This window comes from Sus scrofa, chromosome 6 (genome assembly GCF_000003025.6).
Source record: "Sus scrofa isolate TJ Tabasco breed Duroc chromosome 6, Sscrofa11.1, whole genome shotgun sequence".
NCBI classification, from domain to species: Eukaryota; Metazoa; Chordata; class Mammalia; order Artiodactyla; family Suidae; genus Sus; species Sus scrofa.
This window is the reverse complement of record NC_010448.4, coordinates 132,433,618-132,454,142: the sequence shown is the minus strand read 5'-3', so window position 1 is coordinate 132,454,142 and position 20,525 is coordinate 132,433,618. Positions and strand designations below refer to the sequence as shown.

General features: G+C 32.0%; 2 long non-coding RNA genes across 3 annotated transcripts in view; one reads left to right on the top strand and one right to left on the bottom strand.

Moving 5' to 3' along the window:
• LOC102158855 overlaps positions 3,181-20,525 on the bottom strand; it is a 29,716-nt gene continuing 12,371 nt past the window's right edge. The window contains exon 3 of one of the 2 annotated variants that reach the window (XR_002345525.1): positions 3,181-3,253. This is a non-coding gene — a long non-coding RNA (uncharacterized LOC102158855). Of the gene's footprint in view, positions 3,254-16,164; positions 16,828-20,525 lie in introns of those variants that run through there. The other variant, XR_002345524.1, reaches the window with a different exon arrangement.
• Positions 15,265-16,107, top strand: LOC110261445. Its single transcript, XR_002345523.1, has 3 exons — positions 15,265-15,364; positions 15,453-15,556; positions 15,851-16,107. It is a non-coding gene; the product is annotated as an uncharacterized LOC110261445 (long non-coding RNA).

Sequence of the window (20,525 nt, the reverse complement as noted above, 5' to 3'; positions counted from 1 at the left end):
GATGAATGTGAATAAAAACTTTCTCCTTTAAATTAACAGTTTAAAAGTAAATATTTTTCAAGTGCACATATGAATAGCAAAATACTGTTGGATTAAGGACAATTTTTTTTTTTTTTTGTCTTTTTGCAATTTATTGGGCTGCTCCCACAGCATATGGAGGTTCCCAGGCTAGGGGTCGAATCGGAGCTATAGCCACCGGCCTACACCAGAGCCACAGCAACGCGGGATCCAAGCCACGTCTGCAGCCTACACCACAGCTCACGGCAACACCAGATCCTTAACCCACTGAGTGAAGCCAGGGATTGGACCCGAAACCTCATGGTTCCTAGTCGGATTCATCAACCCCTGAGCCACGAAGGGAACGCCTTAAGGACAATTTTTAAAAAGCATTTCTTGGTTAAATATTTTTAATCATTTGCCTTCTTTTTCAGAGGTGAAATAATTTTGCTGGATATACGTGAAACGAAATGCTCTGTTGGAGTTCCCACCGTAGCACAGTGAGTTAAGAATCTGACTGCAGCGGATCAGATGGCTGCAGAGGTGGAGGTTCTACCCCTAGCCTAGTGCAGTGGGTTAAAGGATCCAACTTTGCTGCAGAAGCGGCTCAGATTCAATCCCTGGTCTGAGAATTTGCATATGCTGCAGGTAAGGCCATTAAAAAAAGAAAAGAAAGCTCTACTGAAATATCTATTAACAGACAATAAAAAATATATACATGTTGTAAATTGTCAGCAAACCAGCAAAATGATAGCTTGTATTAAAACCTTTCCTGGACATGGAAAAAAAAACATGATTAAGGAGTAATTTAATAAATCATGAAATTTGGCTAACACGTCCTAACATTAAACAATGCCATTCAGATCAGAAATTCTTTTGTCTTTTTGCAAAGTCTATCTTATTGTTTATACCAGCTTTGTTTGTTGGTTAGACCTTTGGGCATAAAGGCTTAGAACTGTTGCTCTGGAGGCATCAAATAATCAGCATTTACACCTGGATTCTCCTGCCTCCAGACTGAATAAACTCAGACAAGTTCTTTATCCAATTATTAGAAACGTCTCTAATCTCCCTGAACTCAGTAACCATGTCTTCCTTATAGTTTTTTTAGTCAATTAAATAAGTTAATCTATGTAGATTTTGTTGGTTAGGATAAGACATAGTAAATTATATAAACATTAGCTATTCTATCTGGAGGCAGTGATCTTTACATGTGGTAAATTCTACCATCCAATTAAGTTACTACTCAATACTAACATCTAATTAAGCTACTCATTATGCTTAGTAGTTGAAACTTAATCCATTTAATGTTAGCTTTATTTAATACATTTATTACACATAATAAAAAATATTTCTTTGCTATTTATGATAAAATAATAAAATAATCATAAATTATTTATGATAAATGAGGTATAAGAAAGGGCTCATGGTTAAAGGTTTAGCTAATTTTGATTCCACTCCCTATTCATCTTTCCTGTTCATTTCTCTCTCTCTTTTTTTTTAACTGTGGAAGGAAAGAGTCAATAGCTTTTACTATCTCTGTTATTTATTGGTATATTTCTGGGGTACCTACTGTTGTTCAGCTGATGTTCTATCTAGTGCCTATTGCAAACTTCAGAGAAGCAAGTGTGAAGAAGGAATTTTTAGAAGGCCTTGATTTGGCAGATGCAAAGGGAAAGAATTTTCAGGCACAGAGGCTTTGTTGTCTAGTGAGATAACAGGACAAAGAAAATGTATAGAGGATAAATCAAGAGAGTTCTGAGAAATAGAAAGAAAATAAGATACTTAGTAATGTCAAATTGCTGAGAGTAAGAAGAAAATTAATGTCACCTTTGCAAACTAGGTAGTTTCCCAATGACATTGCCTCTAATCAAATCTTTACTGGCTTTACAGCTTTCTCTCAAAGTTATATTTTTCTTCAGATGAAGCATTTTATAACATGCATTTGTAAAAGATTTTTTTAAAATTTCACATTTGGGAGATTTCATAGAAATCCTTTTTACCTGAATATATTCTGTAGGAATATATAGGTTCATTAGATTAACTGAAGTATTTTAAAACAAAGATGTGACCCTCATAAAACTAGATTTAATATTTTACCTACTTCTTTGACAAAAAAAAAAAAATTGTGTGAGTTGGTTGTTATTATATTGAGCGAATGAACCCAGTTAACTGAGGCTCAAGGAGTTTAGATAACTTGGCTGAGGGTCACTGCTAATCTACATGCCAGAAGTAAGATCCAAGCGCAGATCTGGGAAGATAAATTAAGCACAGGTTACACAGAAACTACAGGGGTGTGGGTGTTGATGGGGGGGCACAGAGGAGAGGAAGGTTAGAAGAAAATCCAAACAGGCAGACATAACCCTAGGCAAAAAGAGGGTAGTGAACTTTTGAACCTTGAGAGTATACAAAGCATACAATAATACCCACCACCCAATTCTGCAGGTAATACAATCACAGTTCTCAGAGTAAATAAGGTCTAATCCCACCAGGGTGTACTTCAAATAAGAACTTTGTTTCACTGATATTAGTTCCTTATTTTTTCAGTTGTTTCTAAGTTCTTTAAATATTTGTATCATTAGTATTGCTCTAGGCATCTACAGTTAAGATAAGGACCAATAGTTTAGTTTTGCAACAAAAAACACTTAGTAATACACTAAGAATATAGAATGTTTCATAGAATTGCCTGATGTATGTTTTTTAATTTTAATGGCATTTTCTGCTTATATTTCCCAAATGTAAATTAAATGTTTACTAATCTAATTTGATGTTAATTAAATAATTTTGGTATGACAAAAATTGGATAAAATCTTTTTAGAGACTAAAAAATTACTTTGTCATACCCTTTAACTTCACAGGGTACAGTTAAGAGAAAAAAGCAACAAATTCACTGCTTTGTCCTAATATGCTTTGGTCCATCTAGTATAATTGCATGTTCATTGGATTTTATCATTTTTAGTGCTATTCAAATCTGGCAACTAGTACCAAAATTGCAAGATGATCATTTTCAGAGAAAATGTGGGTTAATTAATATCTATTTTCATCCTCTTGTTTTTGACCAAAATATTATCAAGGTGAGGGGGAAAAAATCACACACAGGAAATTATGGTGATGAAAAGTATGTATGTGTACTTAAAATGGTCACACGGCTAATAATGCTGATGTTTACTAACTGCTTCTTACTTACCAACATGTGCCGTAGATTATTTAATTTCTCTTCCTTGTATCCTTTGCAATGGGTTCTATTACAATCTTCCCACTTTATAAATAAGGAAAAAAAAAGACAAAAAGAAGTCATTTTTCCAAGAGGACACAACTAGTAATTGTTAGAGCTAAGAGCCTTTAACAAGGCTCCTGGATTGGACAGATTGGACATTGCCTTCCTCTATGGAATGTGATCCTTTGCGATTTAAACAAAGAAAAATTATACTTCTTATTCAGTGTTTTTGGTTTTCTGCTTATTTGAAAATAAAAAATAATAGTAAACAAACTATTGAACCTTTGAAAAGTAAATTGAAGGTTTTCTCTATAAGGCATGACTTTTGCATTCCGTCACACAATCTGTCCACAATGTTAGATTAATACATTTTATAAAATTTAATTGAATGTACAGTATATATTACGAAGTTGAAAAACTGTTATTTAAAGGTGAAGCAGACATAAGTTACCATGGTAGAAGACATGACTCTCAATGTAGCTCAAAATATTAAAATTCAATTTATTAGCATCTGTATTAAACATTTTATATATACATTATTAAATAAAATTTGAAGAATCACATGAGACACAATTTATTCTTCTGGATTATTAGTGTAACTAGCTATGCAGCATCCAAATCAGTGTAAAGCAATTTGTAAAATAATTTAAGTTACATTTCCAGAAAGTATATTGCTTCTTTCATACACACACACACATACAAACACATCTCTAATAATTCATCCTATATGTTATTCATTTATGATACAAATACATGTATACTTTGCATAAATATGTTTTCACTATATAGTCTGATTTCTATAATTTATATAAATGCATATAGTATAAAATGAATAGTACATTTTGTTAAATTGTGACTTGCTTTGTTATTCTTTTCATATACATATAATAAATATCACAGGTGTCATAATTCAGAGGGTTATACACAATGGTACAATTAAATAGATTTTATCACTTATAACCTTTTAATTACAATAAACTTTGGCCATTTGGCATCTATGCTGGCAATATTTGTTATCTCCAAGTGTCAGAGTAAGATTTTAAAAATACTTCAAAAGTAATCAAATTGCATTTAGTTATCTTCAGTTTGGTGGAAAAAGAGAAAGATCTTATCCATAACACTGCAGATTTAATCCTTGTGGTATTACTTTTGGTAACCCTTATGTCGCTGTTTTAGCTTGCAGAATTAACTTGAGTTTGTTCAGCTAATATCTAGCCATCGTAAAATGTTACAGCTTCTTTTTAACTTCCACTTAACTTCTTAATTTAGTGTCCTTCACTAGTGAATTCCAAATATAGGGTTAAATCATAAGTGAAGCTTCTGATTTTCATTCAAAATATTGTACATGTTTTTGAAACATTCAAAAATAAAATAAGTGAAATAAAAGTTAAATAGATTTTCATTTGAAAATTGTCACATGTGGTATTAAAAAGTCTTTTATCCTTATATCCTAATGCCCAGTACAGAACTTGTAGTAAATACATAATAAGTATGTATTGAATAAATGTTTCATGTGAGTACTGAATTTCATCAGAACTTAGATGCAAAGAAAAATCTGTAGGTAGAATATCACTATTACCTCTAATGCTACTTTAAATACTGTTTGAAAAAGAAAAGGCAAAATATTAGAAGTAAAGCAAACAACTAACATTTCTTATTAAACTTATTTAAAAATTTCTAAAATTCTTAATAAATCAGTTAGAAGCCATGCTAATTGTTCAAGTTCTTCAGACCTTTTGCAGCTAAGTTTAGACAAAATTGCTTTCCATGAAAGACATCAAAATATAATTCCCAAGCAAATCACTATCTATGAATGATAAAAATCACAATTTTGAGAAATATATTCTGAAACTCACACATTTTTTTCCTTTCTTAAATCTAAGAAATGTTATTCTCTCTTTATTGTACATAGTAGTTTCTTAAGAAATACCAAAAGTCAATTCCACATTTCCATAAATTCTTTCATTCCATAACAAAGACTAGTAGATATTTAGAATCAATATCATCCTATAGAGTCAAATTTCTTCAATTATAAAACATTTCTAACTTAAACATCTGTACTTGTAAATGTCCACTGCTGAACAGGACATTCTTTTATTGCCAAAGACATGAAAGCCAGGAGCAATTATCTAGGTTTCATGCTAAATCTTTGACATAATCCAGACATTATGTACTATTGGTAAAAATCAAAAGGGGTTGGTGTTTTGAATAGAGGAAAATTAATCCTTTATTTTTGTATTAATTATAAACTAATACACTTGTATTTTGTATTAATACATTAATACAAAATTAGATTTGTTTGTATTGCGAACTCTTTTCTATTTTTTTTCTATCTGTGGGCAAGTATATTCTCTTCCTGTATCTCAGAATAAATAATATTTTCTATAAAACAAAACTGTATTTAAATTTTGTGCATCTTATATTTTGCAGTTGGATCCTAAATTCTATTCATTAATTTCCAATCACAAGCCTATAAGTTATCTCACAAAATATGATGCTAATTAATGAATGAGGTAAAAGTTCTTTCTTCTATGGAAGGAAGTAGTGGTAGAATTCTATAATAACCACTGGTTTTGCTTCAGATCTCCTTTTCCTATATACGTCTCAAAGATAATATGATTTATGTTTTTTTTCTCAGAAGGTCTTAGAGTATATTATCTTTATTCAGATGGTATTTTATAGTTTTTTTAAAGCTCTAATATTTAACACTTCACTGAGTTTTTTTAAAAACTTGGCAAAATAATAAAGTGCATTCAAAACTAAACATAAGGATAATATGCAAAATTTAATTATTATTAAATTGTATGTTACTTCTTCCAAGAGAAATAAAAACATATAAGTTTTCTAACAAATTACTTAAAATCACTCACCATACTACAGTAGTGACATATTGTCCTTGACACTTGATGGGTGACTAATATTTTCAAATGAAGGAGATATACAATCAACATAAATAAAGAACTTTACTTTCCAGAAGAAAAAGTAAATCCAGATGATCCGTTTAGAGTCACATTTCTGCAATCATCTTGTAGTTATGAACCTGAAAGTCTCTACCTGTGTCTGTTCCATTACACAAAAGATATTTTCATTGTGCAAAAAACATGAAAGTCGGGACTGATTGTCAATTTTCATGTTGTCTTTGACTTAATCTGATATTAGATTTGTCTTTTTTCTCTTACATTTTTAATAAAATCATTATTTTCCTCAGCATATCATTACGTTTTTCAAATTGCTACAGTTATTTTCTGAAGTATTATTTGCTTACAGATAGTAATAATTTTAGAGGAAAAAAAAAGAATTGCATGCAAATTTACTCCTCCAGATGTCTAGGTATTTTTCATAACTTTTGGGGATAAGGCTATAAAGTAACAATTGTAAAGTTAGTACTTTTAACAAAAGCCATTGGATTTCCATTGCCATTGTTTAACTTTTTTAGGAGATTTGGGATTGTAGAATGTTAATACAAATCAAAAGAAGTGTAAGAATCAATAATATACAGCAAAGACTTACATAAACAACAAATACAATTCTAAAATCTCAAAGGACTTCACTAAGTATTGGTCACCTTAATAATGTAATTCCTTTTATCTTGTTCTTTTGTGACTGTATTAATTTATGTCCAGTATAAACTCGAGCAAATAAGACCTATTAAATAGTTGGTCGTCTCTGGTTATAGTTGTCTCTATAGAAGACTATTCCAGAAAAGGTATTGCCATACCATTTATGTGGCCTTTCAATTATCTGACAAACTGAACTTCCCAGTCATCATTCATGTCATCTCCACACTTTCATAAACTTTTCTGAGATGTGACCTTATATTGTACAATGAATTTCTACTAAATAAGGGCTAAATTATTGCATAAATATTATATTTAGAAAAACCAGTCAAAATTCTTTGTAACAGCCTTCTTATAAAGTGTCTTAAACTTCTGACATTCATGTATCTTGTTTCTAAACTCCCTAATTATTTTTCACATACAAAAATACATTGTCCCCAAAGTATTGATTCAACTCCTTAATAATGTAAATGTTATTATTAAAATACACTATGGCTTATAACACAGTTCTTTACAAACCTTGGTCTTAGACAAGGTATTTCAGAATAAAATCCAAACTTGATTAGAAAACCTTGGTTTGAGTTTTGATTTCCTCTTCAGTCTCAACTCTCAGGCTTCTTCTTGAACCACATTCTGTTCATTGCCAGAAGGTACTATGTGACTTCTCACTTCCAGGGAGAAGGGTGCTTTCTCTATCCTACCCCAGTCACTTCCTCACACACATCTTCACTTGACTGGTTCTACCACACTCCATCTAAGCTGATAAAGCACTTTCACCACAAGAAGGACATTAACCTTAAAAACATGGATTAGTCCCCACCAAATATATCAATAGAGAATGATATAATGAGTCTCCTTATAACTGTCAACTAGATAAATGGTTACCATTCAGCCATTCTTCATAGCATATATTTTATCACTGATTGTATAGTGTACATTACCCCTGACTCTAATTTCAATGGTAAGTAGAACCAAGTCTGTCTAATTTACTATTAATGCCTATTGCCTAGCCTGCCCGGTGTCTTGTACAGGGGATCTTTTCTAAATACTTTATGAATTTAGAGCCTTACAGCCTCAATAGGAACAGCCTACAGAACATATTATTGATATGATTAATATTCAAAACAATATACAGTTGACTAACCAGCTTTAATCAATGATTGATTTATATTATTTATTCACTTGAAATGATTTAAGTATATATGCACATTTGTGTGCCTGTGTGTGTGTGTGTGTGCACACTTACTCAAATACAAACATATATGCATTTGAGAGAGGAGGAAAATTATCTCAAAAATACATACAATCATTAAATATATACCAAATTATTAAATATATACTATAGTATATATATTGATATCACTTACCTAAAAGATATCTAAAATCATTGAAGTACATGAGTCAGGAAAGAAAGCAATATGCTAAGGATGTAGCTAATATAGATACTTTAAAGGAACACCATAAATTAGTGCTAAGCTTCTTAAAACCCAAAGCACAAAGTTGTTGCAAATGATATATAATTCTAATAATCAGAAAGAATTACTCCAGTTTTTCAAGAAAGACAACTTTGGAAGAGGTGGGGGAAACAAACTATAAATGTGATTTAGCTCACAAAGTTATACAGAAATATTTGAGATTATAATTAATAGTATTTTCAAAATCATGTATGATTATTACTATTGCCTTTCAATCAAAGTCAATTATATATATTTAGAATATTATATAAACTCCCATATCCATGATATATACATTTCCCTTTGAACTAAGAATAAAGGAGGTGAATTAAAAAAAACAGATTTTAATTTTGAATAAATTAAGGGATTACATATTTATTTAAATATATAGATTATTCTATGTGATTTTTAATAGTATTGGACAGTTCCATGAGTCACATATTTTAGGTTTTGATCTCTCTGATTAACTTGTCGATAAGAATCACTCTAATTACCCAAGACTGATAATTGGCATTCAAAGAGGTAGCAGAATGCACCTGCCACCCTGACCACTGCTGACCTTCACCATGAATTAACTGAAAAATCCATGTCAGGCAGCTAATTGAATGAAGCTGTTGACTTGTAAATGGTAATGGTTATGATTAGTGTGTAACATACTACATAACAGTAATGATGTAATCTGGGTCTCCACAGACCTCGAATTGAAGTCAAAGGAGTCATATTCTAATGAAAGGCTTACTAAATGACAATAAGAAAACATTAAAAGGACAGACAGAGATCCCTTGTTCCTATCTCCAAAAAGGGAAATTTTCAATCGGATTTGAAAGGTTCGCGGGTATTACCCTGCCCCTTGTACTTGATAGCTTGTTAAGGTAGATAGGCCTGTCAGCACTCCTTTCATTTAGGTCTGAGGAGTTATTCTTCATTTGCAGCAGGGAGTGAGGAGTCAAATTGGCACTGCTGACTGCTGCCTTTCATAGCAGCCGGTGAATTGCAGGTTTCAATGAGGTGCATGCTGAGCATGGCATGTGTATGTGTAGTGGCTTACCAGTTACTTTTTGTTGCATGTTTTCAGAGCTATTACAGTAATGAGATTAGTGATGCACAAGCTGATCATGCTTTCTTTAGACATTACACTTTGTATACAAGTGACAAATATGAAGTGAGCAGCCAGAAAATGTCATTTGATAAGAAAACATGATGTGCGGGTGTTCTGGCTAAGCACACACTGTGTGCAGGATGGAAGCGCTTTTGTGGACTAGATGAATCCTGCTGAGCTCTCAGCCTTAGTCCTCTCAGATGAAAAAAAGAAAGCTTGTCCTGTGTGAAATTTGCTCCTGACTGCAGAGTCTATCCCATGCTTGTTAGAATATGACATCTTATAAATATCCTCAACAAGTCACGTTGCTAAACCTCTAAATGAGAAAAATGAAGTCTCTGATAGCAAATGTGTCAGCCCAATGACCAGCTTATTCATGAGCAGAAATTGAACATGTGTCCAGAAATGCAAAGTGAGGCTTTGGAATGTGCTGCCAGTCCAGGATATTCTAAATGTGGTTTGTGCTTCTGTATTTCAAGAGTATCCTGTGGTGTGTAAATGGGTGTATTTCTGGTATTCCTTTCCATAGATTCATATATTTACTGCGTAAATGATACTTGAAGTTAATGGTGACTAGGAAACAGCTTAATGTAACTCCAGAGCAGATCTGAGAAATGGCATCGGTCTAGCAATAAGAGCTATTAGAATGGTCACAGATTTGCATCACAGATGCTACATTAACCTTGCAAGTGCATCAACTAATTCCATAAAGCCTGGTGTGTTTATACTGTATCCTGTCAGTAGGTTTGCAAGCTGTCTGCAATAAAACCGAAGTCATGGTCTGGGACTATTAGGGGTGCAGCATATGTCTACTGTGTGTAACCAGCGTGAAAGGTAGATGGAATGTTCTCTTTCTTCCATAGGTACAAAAGTTAGGTTAAGAAATATGCTTTCAGTATAAGTAGAGCTATTGATAAACAAGGTAATTCAAGATCTTAAATTAGAGTATTAGGAATATGCATAATGAGCAAAAACTGGAAAGGAACATTATGATTAAAGAAAATATCATGAGGTCAATGGTAATTTTGTCAACTTATGATGCCAAACTTTGTCTTTTATGGTAATGTTTTTACTACATGAGTTTGAATTTGTATTAAATGTCTTTGAATTTAATAACTGGCACACAATTCAAACTAGAGATTTATGCAGTATCTGAAACTGTAAAAGAGGAAGGAAAGAAAGGACATGGCCTGAAAATCATCTTAAAATATTGTTTGAAAATAACTTCCTGGAATTTATACATGGTATTGTAATTATTGATTCTAACCCAATGAATGCAGCAGATTTTGAAAATAAGAGGCTTCCTTACTTCTCTAATTAAGGTAACTGGGTGAGGCTTACATGAAAAATTATGAATGTACAAAATTTTTATTCTAGCACAGTGTTACCATTTAATCGAGGACACTGAAAAGTAAGATGTTTTCCGCTAAAAAAAAGTCAGTACTTTACTTTTTAAAATGTTAAAGTTTATGAGGTCCTTAAATACTATCTACACTGATCTTACCTCATTTTTTTTCTTTGTTTTGAATTCATACAACATATTTCTATACTCGAGCACATACATATATATATGTATGTATATTTAAAGTTATTGCTCTTTAGGTTAAAGTTGTATATATATTTGTGTGTATGCTTCCAACAACACATACAACAGTGTCAACATACTTAACCTAATACTTCAAAAATGTCAGTTTTGTCATTATAGCAGATATGTATCAACATTTCCAAACAAATCCTAGAAAAATCAAGCTGACCACCTTATGCATAAGATAGTTATTCAAAGCTTTATGATGATTTTCAATATTATAGACCAATACGACATATACTGACTTAGATGTCTGGCAAGAAAACATCATGCTAATTATCCACAGATTTAGGTCTTTCTAAATATCTCTAAAACAGAGAGAGACCACAAATGCAGTTTTAAATTGCAAAAATATATTTACTATTGCATTTAACACATAAAATTTAGCATCATTTTAAGCTCCAACTATTATAACACACACAAAGAAAAAGTCAATATATATTTAAGCCTGATTAGTTATTACTAACTCTGATTTACCTAAGAATTTCAGAAACCTGCTTATGCATTCCTGGATAATATACACCTTATCTGAGCTGCAGTTTATCTTGTATAGAATAATGCATTAAAAAAATGAAAGAACTACCAGCTATATATTCTAATTTGCAGTTTTCTTTTTTGTCAGTATCTTGTTACATTCTTAACAGTTTTGATTGATGGGAAGAATGCACATAGAAAAGGTCACCGAAAACAATTATAAATATGCAATGGGGGGTAGGAAGTACTGAAAATCCAAAAGACATTTTTAAATAAAGTGTGGTATTATAAAGTTTATTTAACTTTAAGTCACTTAAGTTAAAAAAAAAGAAAACCAGTTTTTTTTAATGTATAGTTATAATCAGACTTAAATCTAACCAGAGTAAGAAAACAGTAAATACCACAAAATTTGAAATTTCACTATCCAAACACACCTATCTTCTTATACTCCATTTCCCTTGGCAGATTAATTCAAACTTAAGGTCCATCAAGAGAATAATAATTTTTATATTAAATTTTGGAATGAAAAGCAAGATATTTTTGTGAGGATTGCTTTGAGGAAAATACCTTATTTATGAAAAAAGTGATAGAAAAACTGATATAAAGTAATGTTCAAAATGTATAAAAGCCTACCATGTTAGGAATGATTTTTTTTTTCTTTTTAGGGCAGTACCTGTGGTATATGGAAGTTCCCAGGCTAGAGGTCAAATCAGAGCTGGCGCTGCAGCTGCTGGCCTACACCACGGCCACAGAAAAGTGGGGAGCTGCATCTGCGACCTTAACCACAGCTTACTGCAACGGCCAGATCCTTAACCCACTGAGAGAGGACAGGGATTGAACCTTCATCTTCATGGACACTAGTTGGGTTCGGAACAATGGGAACACCCATGAATGATTTTAAAAATATACTGTGGAAAATACTTGCATAAAAATCTTCAAAATTTTTTCCACTTTTTAGTTGGAAACCTTTAAAAAAAATTGAGTGAATAAAAATAATTTCACTCAGCGAAGTTTTTGTGTCTTCATAGTTGCTTGTATTATTAATTTAATTTGTTAGAATTTTATGCACTGAGAATGAAAACATCAGACATTCTTCAGAACACATGAATGTAAAACATTAGGAAACATTAAGAAGTCATAGAAGAGTTAAGTCATCACCACGCACCTAATCAAAAGAACAAGGAACCACGAATCATGTCTAGGGCCTGGCTGTCACAATACCATTGGCATGGGGGAGAAAGCTGTGCTGATGTATTTTAGCGACCAAATTTTTAAATGAGAACTATCTGGCCCATCACAGATATTTGGTTCTATTTCAGATCATTCATGACAAAGGCAGTAATGCTAGTAAAAGACTGTCCACTGACAGGCTCAGTGACTACCCCAGCCTTGCTCAGTAATTGTTATAATCAATTTAAATTGAACTATATACATACATCTAATGATCTAAGTTTTATGGAAATGTGTCTGTAATGCCAAAGAATCAAAAGAGTATAATAATAGTTTTCAAGTGGGTAGATTTCAAGGTAAAAAAACTAGAAATGTCAGGTGATTACACTTAAAATTTTTAATTTGAAGTAACTGAAAACTGTGTGAAATATTATTAACTGATCTTTTTTAAGGTTAGCAATCTGTTTGCATATAATCAAAATAAAAGAAGATTTTTTTTTGATGAAGCAAATCAGTCAAATGGGTCATCTCCTAATTGACTGAAAATAGATATTTCATTTAATTTTCCAAAACTACAGAAACTATGTGACTGCATCTATTTGTTGCCAATCATAGATTTTTAAAAAAATCAAAATAATCAGGAATCTAAAAGAATGATACAAATGATCTTATGTACAAAACAGAAACAGACTCACAAACTAAAAACAAACTTACGGTTGGCAAAGGGGACACAGATGGGGGAAGAATGGATTAGGAGGTTGGGATTACCATACACACATTGCTATATATATAAAATAGATAATCAACAAGGACCTGCTGTATAGCACAGAGAGCCCTACTCAATATTCTGTGATAAATTGTGAATCAACTATACTTCAATAAAACTTTAAAATATGGGGAAAAATAATCAGGCAATTGCCTATATTTTGGAAATACCTAAATTCATGACAGGAATAATTCATTCTTATTTCTAAAAATAATAGTATTATTAAAAAGGTATAATAAATATTCTATTCTTCCATATTTTGTTTAAAAGTTCAATCTGTTTAATACACATTAAAAATTTTGGGAAAAATCATTTTCTATTCTTTCAATGGCAACTGGTTTTTAAACTTCCTTTTTCCTATTTTCTCCATTATTGTGATGTATTGGGTGGCATTTCAGACTCTGTAACTAAGACTTTTTGTTGGTTAATTTTAAACTGTCCTTAACTGAAGTTTATTACCTATAATATTTTCATTTAATCTCATCTGTGTTTTATATTTATACATTTTTCTCCATTTTCTGAGAACATACTATACTCAGCACTACATTGTGGATAACAACTTCAAAGAAAATCATCAGCTCATTGTAACTAGAATGTTATATTTAAAGTTCAATGCGTGACTACAAATAATCACTATGATTTTATTTTCACCAATATATAAGTACATAGGATTTTTATATAATATTGGTCTAACTTGAAGTAAAACACATCTAATGTGCTGTTCTGGTTTTTGTTTTCCTTTTGCTTTTTATTATTTTTCTTGTTATTAATTTAGATTATAAAGCTACTTTATATATAAAGAACTCTTCTGTAAATTCTACTTACTATACTATCTCATTTGGATCTCTTACTAAACTAACAATTTTTTTTTGCTTTTGCTTTTCTGAATGCAGACATATGAGCTACCATTCAATTCACAAATTTGGAAAAAAAATGTATTTTATGTATTTAATCAAGGTACCTAAAACTGAAAAGTTTCTTTTGGTTTGGGCCGTATCTTGCAAATTGGTTTGTCATAGCAAAATCCTAAAATAGGTATCCTTTCATGCCTACTTTCTTTTTCTTTGACTACTATCTTCGGCCTGCCATTGAGGTAAACATAATGAATTATTTTTAAATACTTATGTTATGGGATGTTAACAAAATGAAACAGGGCATTGCTCCCAAAAAGTGAGGGTGGGGGGAGGGAGAAAGAAAAAGAAACTTCTCTACAATGCTGCTTGCAAGGCTTTATCTTTATGACACTAACGATAATCCCCTGTGTAATTAACTGTAGAGTGGTTATGCATGCAGCATGCAGCCCATGACAAGCCTCATAGAAAATACATCAGTATTAGCCACAGGTGAATTCGTTTAGAAAGATTAATGACTGCACCTGAATTTTAATGTCTGAAAAGGGATGGAACGCTGAATCCTTAATTAAAAAGTTGAATGACTGGTATGGTTTGTTTAACATCACAAATTTCAACGGGAGGGTTTTGTATTCAAATGAAGTATGCAAAAGGAAATTTTCCTTAGAAAGTGGTGAAGTAAGGGTGAAAAGCAAAAATGTTTTATGTGCTTTATTTTATGTAAATCGATACATGGATCAGTTGCTTTGATATGGATCAAATGTGGCGTAATTATGGCTCTTTTCTGTTTACAGGGAATGTGAAGCAAAGAATTCTTACAGAACAGGAGCCAGCATTACCTTCAACTAAGAGAAAGTTCGAGTAGCAGGGGCAGTAAATCTGATGAGTGATCTTATTCTTTCCTTAATGGGAAGCAGTTTCTTCTTCATTATTATTTTACAAAGTTTTTAATGAAAAGTAACCTTGAAAAACAACTTGGCAGCACCATTCCCAGTAGAGTTTTAACTCTGCTTTGCAAATTCTTTTACCGAGTATGTTAAAAAGCTTGTCATAGGAAAATTTTTCAATGACAATTTTAATCTCCTGTTTTAGGACCTAGAAGGGGCAAGGAGAAAAATGATTTGGGCATGCTTCTACCTGGAAGATGAAGGAAGCAACTCAGATTATCATTTGTCCTGGGAGTAAGAATTGCTAAAAGTAAATCTCTTAGACAAGAATGATGTAAAGTATTAGTTTGGCCACTGTACCTACAACCTTTAAAATATTATTTTTCAATTACTCATAGGAAAAGTTTAATACGTTCTGGAACGTTAGCTAAATCTGATTTGGAAAAAGAGAGAGAGAAGAAAAGGGAAAAAATGGAAATGAAAAGGGGAAAAATAGAAAAAGGTATGCAAAGAAAAAAATGACATTGATCTATCCAGAGTTGAAAATTGACATATTTAGCATAGATGCATAACCAAATTACTTTTTATTTTAAAAACTTAGTTTTTATTGCCATGATATAGGACTTACAAAAAAAAAATCCAAACAAGAATGTATCTGGTAATTTTATACTAATATATTTTATACAGTTGTCTGAGTTTTCTGTTTGTTCTTTGCTTAAAATGGGAATTCCACTGAAATTTTAGTTTAGAAGATATCAAAGCCCATGTAAAATTCCTTTGCCTTTTTATTTTCTAGGTCAGAATGCTGCTCACATCCATGGCAAAGTAGATTTTAATGCTCCTTAGCTTCACACACTGCCTGCTGTACCACTTTCTCTGCCAAGTAAAAGCATGGCTTTTAGTTCTTTCTGCTTTCCAAGGGAACACATTTTTAATGAAATGTCATTTAGGAGTATTTGTTACTTCCTGTAAAAGCTTCTTTCATGGTTTTGTGTGTGTGTGAAAAAAAAAAAAACAAAAAAACCCAAAAAAAACAGCCTCTTAAAATGTATTTGTAACTGTTCCCAGTACTCAGAACCTTGGGTGGGGGGGGGGACGGGACAGACTCAAGGTCTCACAGATGTATCAGATGTTTTCAATAATGGATTGAAAACGCATGTGTTCCACGTACTGCTCATGTCTCTGAGATTATTATAAAGTAAGTTTATCATTGCTGATTTCCATTACTTATAATTACCTGGGCCACAGCTGAGACAACGTTATTGGCACATGAACTGAAAATATTTTGCAGAGATTGGATTTAGTTTTAAAGTAAACACTGACATCTTAGCATAAAGCCAAAACTGAAATGTAAAGAAATGCTCATGCTTTGGCAGCTCTTGTCTGCTGATTTCAGTTAATCCATTAGAAGTCAATCTGTGGGATAAGGTTTGAGAGGGCTTAAGGGTTGGTATCGTTAATACCAGTTAAAATAATTTACAAAGGTGTCCATTAAACCTGTCAGCAAAGTGTTGACGGAAAAAAAGAGGTTGAGTCTGGATGTGCCCAGAACTGTTCACATTAAATGTCAGTTAATAATGTCTGTCACAATTTTAGTAAGTAAATGTCTGAAAGCGCAGTATTAGAGTTTCCTCTCAATTATATAGCTAAAATCTTTACCCAAACTTACTTCAATCCTCACCACTAAAGTTTAAGCGTAGTCTCAATGGGTTTATAAGCATTGCTGGGAGAGTTCTTGTAATTTTCTCAAACTCCAGGGGGTCATAATCACTCCTAAACAAATTAAATCAGAAAGAATAAACCAATTTCAAACTTCGCAAAAAAGAAAGGATTAAAACCAAAAAATATTTAAAGTTTCCTCTTAAATATTTTATTGCTATTAATTTAAAACAATCATTCAGAGTGACTGTTAAAGGGGAAATCGTTTAAAGAAAATGATGTTACTCGCTAAAAGACTGTATTTGGATGAAAATGTGAAATGGGACAAAAAAATTCACACTCATAAGTAAGCCTGCATATTTGCACACACACACACACACACACACATATAATTTCTTCTAAAGATTTGTCCCAAATTCACTAAGTCCTGATAACTTTAAAAGGTAGAATATAACTCTTGTGATAACATGGTAAATTCTCACATCTGTGGCATCTTACACTGTTCACAAACCTACCTTAGTAGATAGAATTTCAACCACTTTCCTTGATGAATGAAAGGATAAATAGCATGTTTCCATGTGGGTCTTCCTCCCTCTCTCTCTCCCCAAAGTTCAAAACTAATTTTTGGCACTGCATACTAACACATACATTGCTTCTAAACATAGTTTAGAGATCTCCTAATACGTATAGTCTAACTAGAAGTTATACCTATATATTTTGATAAAATAATTTAAATATATACATACACACACCTGTATAGTTGTTTTTTAGAAATATAGTATAATCACAGCAAATTGTCAGTTTAACCCTGTAAAAATGAGAACAGCACTAGGGAACCAATACTCTTATGTACTTTTTATTAAGACAGTCAGTCACTAGGTTACAGGCTTTAAATGCTCTCTTATTTTGACCTGAAGATATGTTTGAGATGGGTATTGTATTATCCCCATTTTGTACATTTAAAAAAACTTGAGGTGTAATGGCTATTTTAAACTTCAAGCACTATGCTGTTAAAAATACAAAAACTTTTTTAAAAATGCCGATTGCTCACTATATTTAACTCTCTATCATTGGCTTTATTAAGAGTTATTTGTCTTTACTCCAGGATTCTAGAATTTTTTCCTGAAGTTTGTTTGGAGATGTATTATTCAATTCATAGACAAACCTCTGGCAGCAAATTCACAAGTAAGCAATTGTAGAAAACGGTAACTTCTTCCTGGGCTTCATGGTGATAGAATTGGACACAAAGTTTGCAAAGCTTAAAAAGCCATCCTCTAGGGCTGCACCCTGAAGATAACAGTAGACATTGGCAACATTTATGGAAACAAAGACACTCATGAAAGTAATCAACTATCACCTATTTTAAATTTAACACACATCAAGTTTTTCTGTTTTTGGTGTGAGCTTTCTTTAAGTAGATTATGACACACATTTCACTTTCTGTTAAGCTTTCATTCTGTTTCACTTCAAGCCTCTTTCTTTTCTCACTCCTAGTCTCAAGTCCTCAGAGAGCCAGGAAAAATATGTAAATGACACTTCTCTTCTTGTGGAAGGATTCCTTTTCATTGCATACTTTGCATATAAGTAAAATGAAAGTCATTTAATAATTTAAAAATAAGGCACATGACTTTTTTTTTTTTACAGAAAAAAGCTTAAGATACAATATAGTAAAAGTTAATTGTAGAATCTAAGTAGTGAGCTTGTGGGTGCTTACTGCAGAATACTTTCAACTTTTCTGTACATTTGAAATTTTTTGTAATAAAATGTTGGGTGGTGGGAGGTTTACATACAATTAAGTAGAGTTTAGAAATTACACACTAAACTACTAACAGCAGTTATTGTGAAGAGTAGGAATTAATAAAGGATTTCACTTCCTCTGAATTGTTTTTATTTTATGCAAAAGCTTGCATTATCTACTAGGAAAAATTATTTCCATTTTGTATGTAAAATAAGATTTGCATAAAAATTATCAGTTAAAGAAAACAAACAAACAAAAAAATGGATCACTGCACTGCTTTAAAATTCTCTACTTTTTGATGGAGAGTGAAAAGAAAAAGGATGTATTCATGTTGGAGAAGTTCTTTCTCCATGTAGATTGTGCCAGAGGTTTTTACTTTTAAAATTTCATTAAAATCCAAATAATAGAAAATTCTAAGAACAGTCACAAATAGAATATATTGACACTCTTATGTGCATTGTTGGAAGTATACACACAAATATATAAATATTTTTCCCCTGTCTTCAAATTGCATATTAGTTGGAATGACAAAACCAATGTAATAGAAGAGAATTTAAAATCAAACTCTGATTAAACAGAAATTCAGAGAAAGGGACTTGAGTAGAGTGATCAGACAGAATTAACACATTTGATGAAAACTACAGGAGAGAAAGGAAAATCTGGGGATTGAAAGAGACCCCCCCAAACATGTAGACTAATTATACACACACACACACACACACACACACACACACACATATGTATATATATCCTATTTATATCAGGCTTATACAGCCTGAGCAATTTTAACCCATTTTTATAATATAACATGAGACCTCGCACATATCACTTATTCTTCAAGCTGTGATTTTCAGTTGTTGTGTGGAATTCCATCACATCAGTATATCTATTTTATCAGTCTCATTTTGCAATGGTCATTTTGTTAGCATTTACTAGTATTCTGAGTAATGTCGAAGAATATCCTTATATTAAATATATTGATTTTTTTGTATAGCTAAATGCACCACTATTTTCCTTAATTTTTTGTTCTTCCTCCGCTTTTGAAGTCTGGGATAATACATGATTTTTATATCATAAATGAGGTATAGCAACAGGTGCTCTGATTTAAGGAAAAGTCACATATGAAAATCAATTTCTGCAAGAGATAAAACTGTGAACAAATTCTTCGTTTTTTACGAATGGTTTCCCACAAGGTCTCTAGCTGCAAATATGCTTAAAATATACTTGTATTTACAATATTTTAACTTATGTGCTTTAGCGCATAAATTTCTGTTGATATGTGCATAGAGTGTGTTTCACTATAACTTAGATACATTATTTAGAAGTAAAAGTAATTGATACAGATGCCACAAATTTTATTTTTAAGTACTTTTAAAGCTGATTTTATTAAGAATAAGCAGCATATTCCACATCAACATTATGCTGAAAATTATTTGACTACTGTCCACAGATAGACTCTTTGTATCAAGCATATCAGTAATTCAGATATTAAGATTTGAGGATAAAATAAATGATTCTTATAAATGCAGAGACTGAATAAATTTTTCCAGGATGAATATGCTATATTGGCACCAGGCTTTCTCTGGTACTGTAAGTATTTGGTTTCCTTTAAAGGTTTCACATTTTTCCAAATGTAGCTGTATGAAAAAGCTAAAGTATAGAACTTCCTATGGAACCATTTGTCATTTACCTTCATTTACTGTGTTTACTATCCTCTGTGTATTGCTAAACTTCACTTTTAATGGGAGAAAATAGGCCTTAAAAGGGAAGCAGTATTTTACTGCTGAGCAAGAAACTATTTGTATTCCTCTTTCAAAGCCTGCCTAGAAGCATGTAGAATGCCTCTTGACCAAAAGAGATGGTATGAATATTCATGTGTTTTATGAATCACAGAGTTGAGACCGTATGGTTTTCCCATTTATCAATTACTGGTTTAGGATTATCCAGCCGAAGAGTTGAACTGATTAACAACGCTCTTTTTGTTTGCTCCGTGTTGAGGTGAAACAGCCCCATGACAACTGTATTATTTCTTGCCTCTTCAGCTGTCCACACTTGTGCAATAAGCTTAACATCC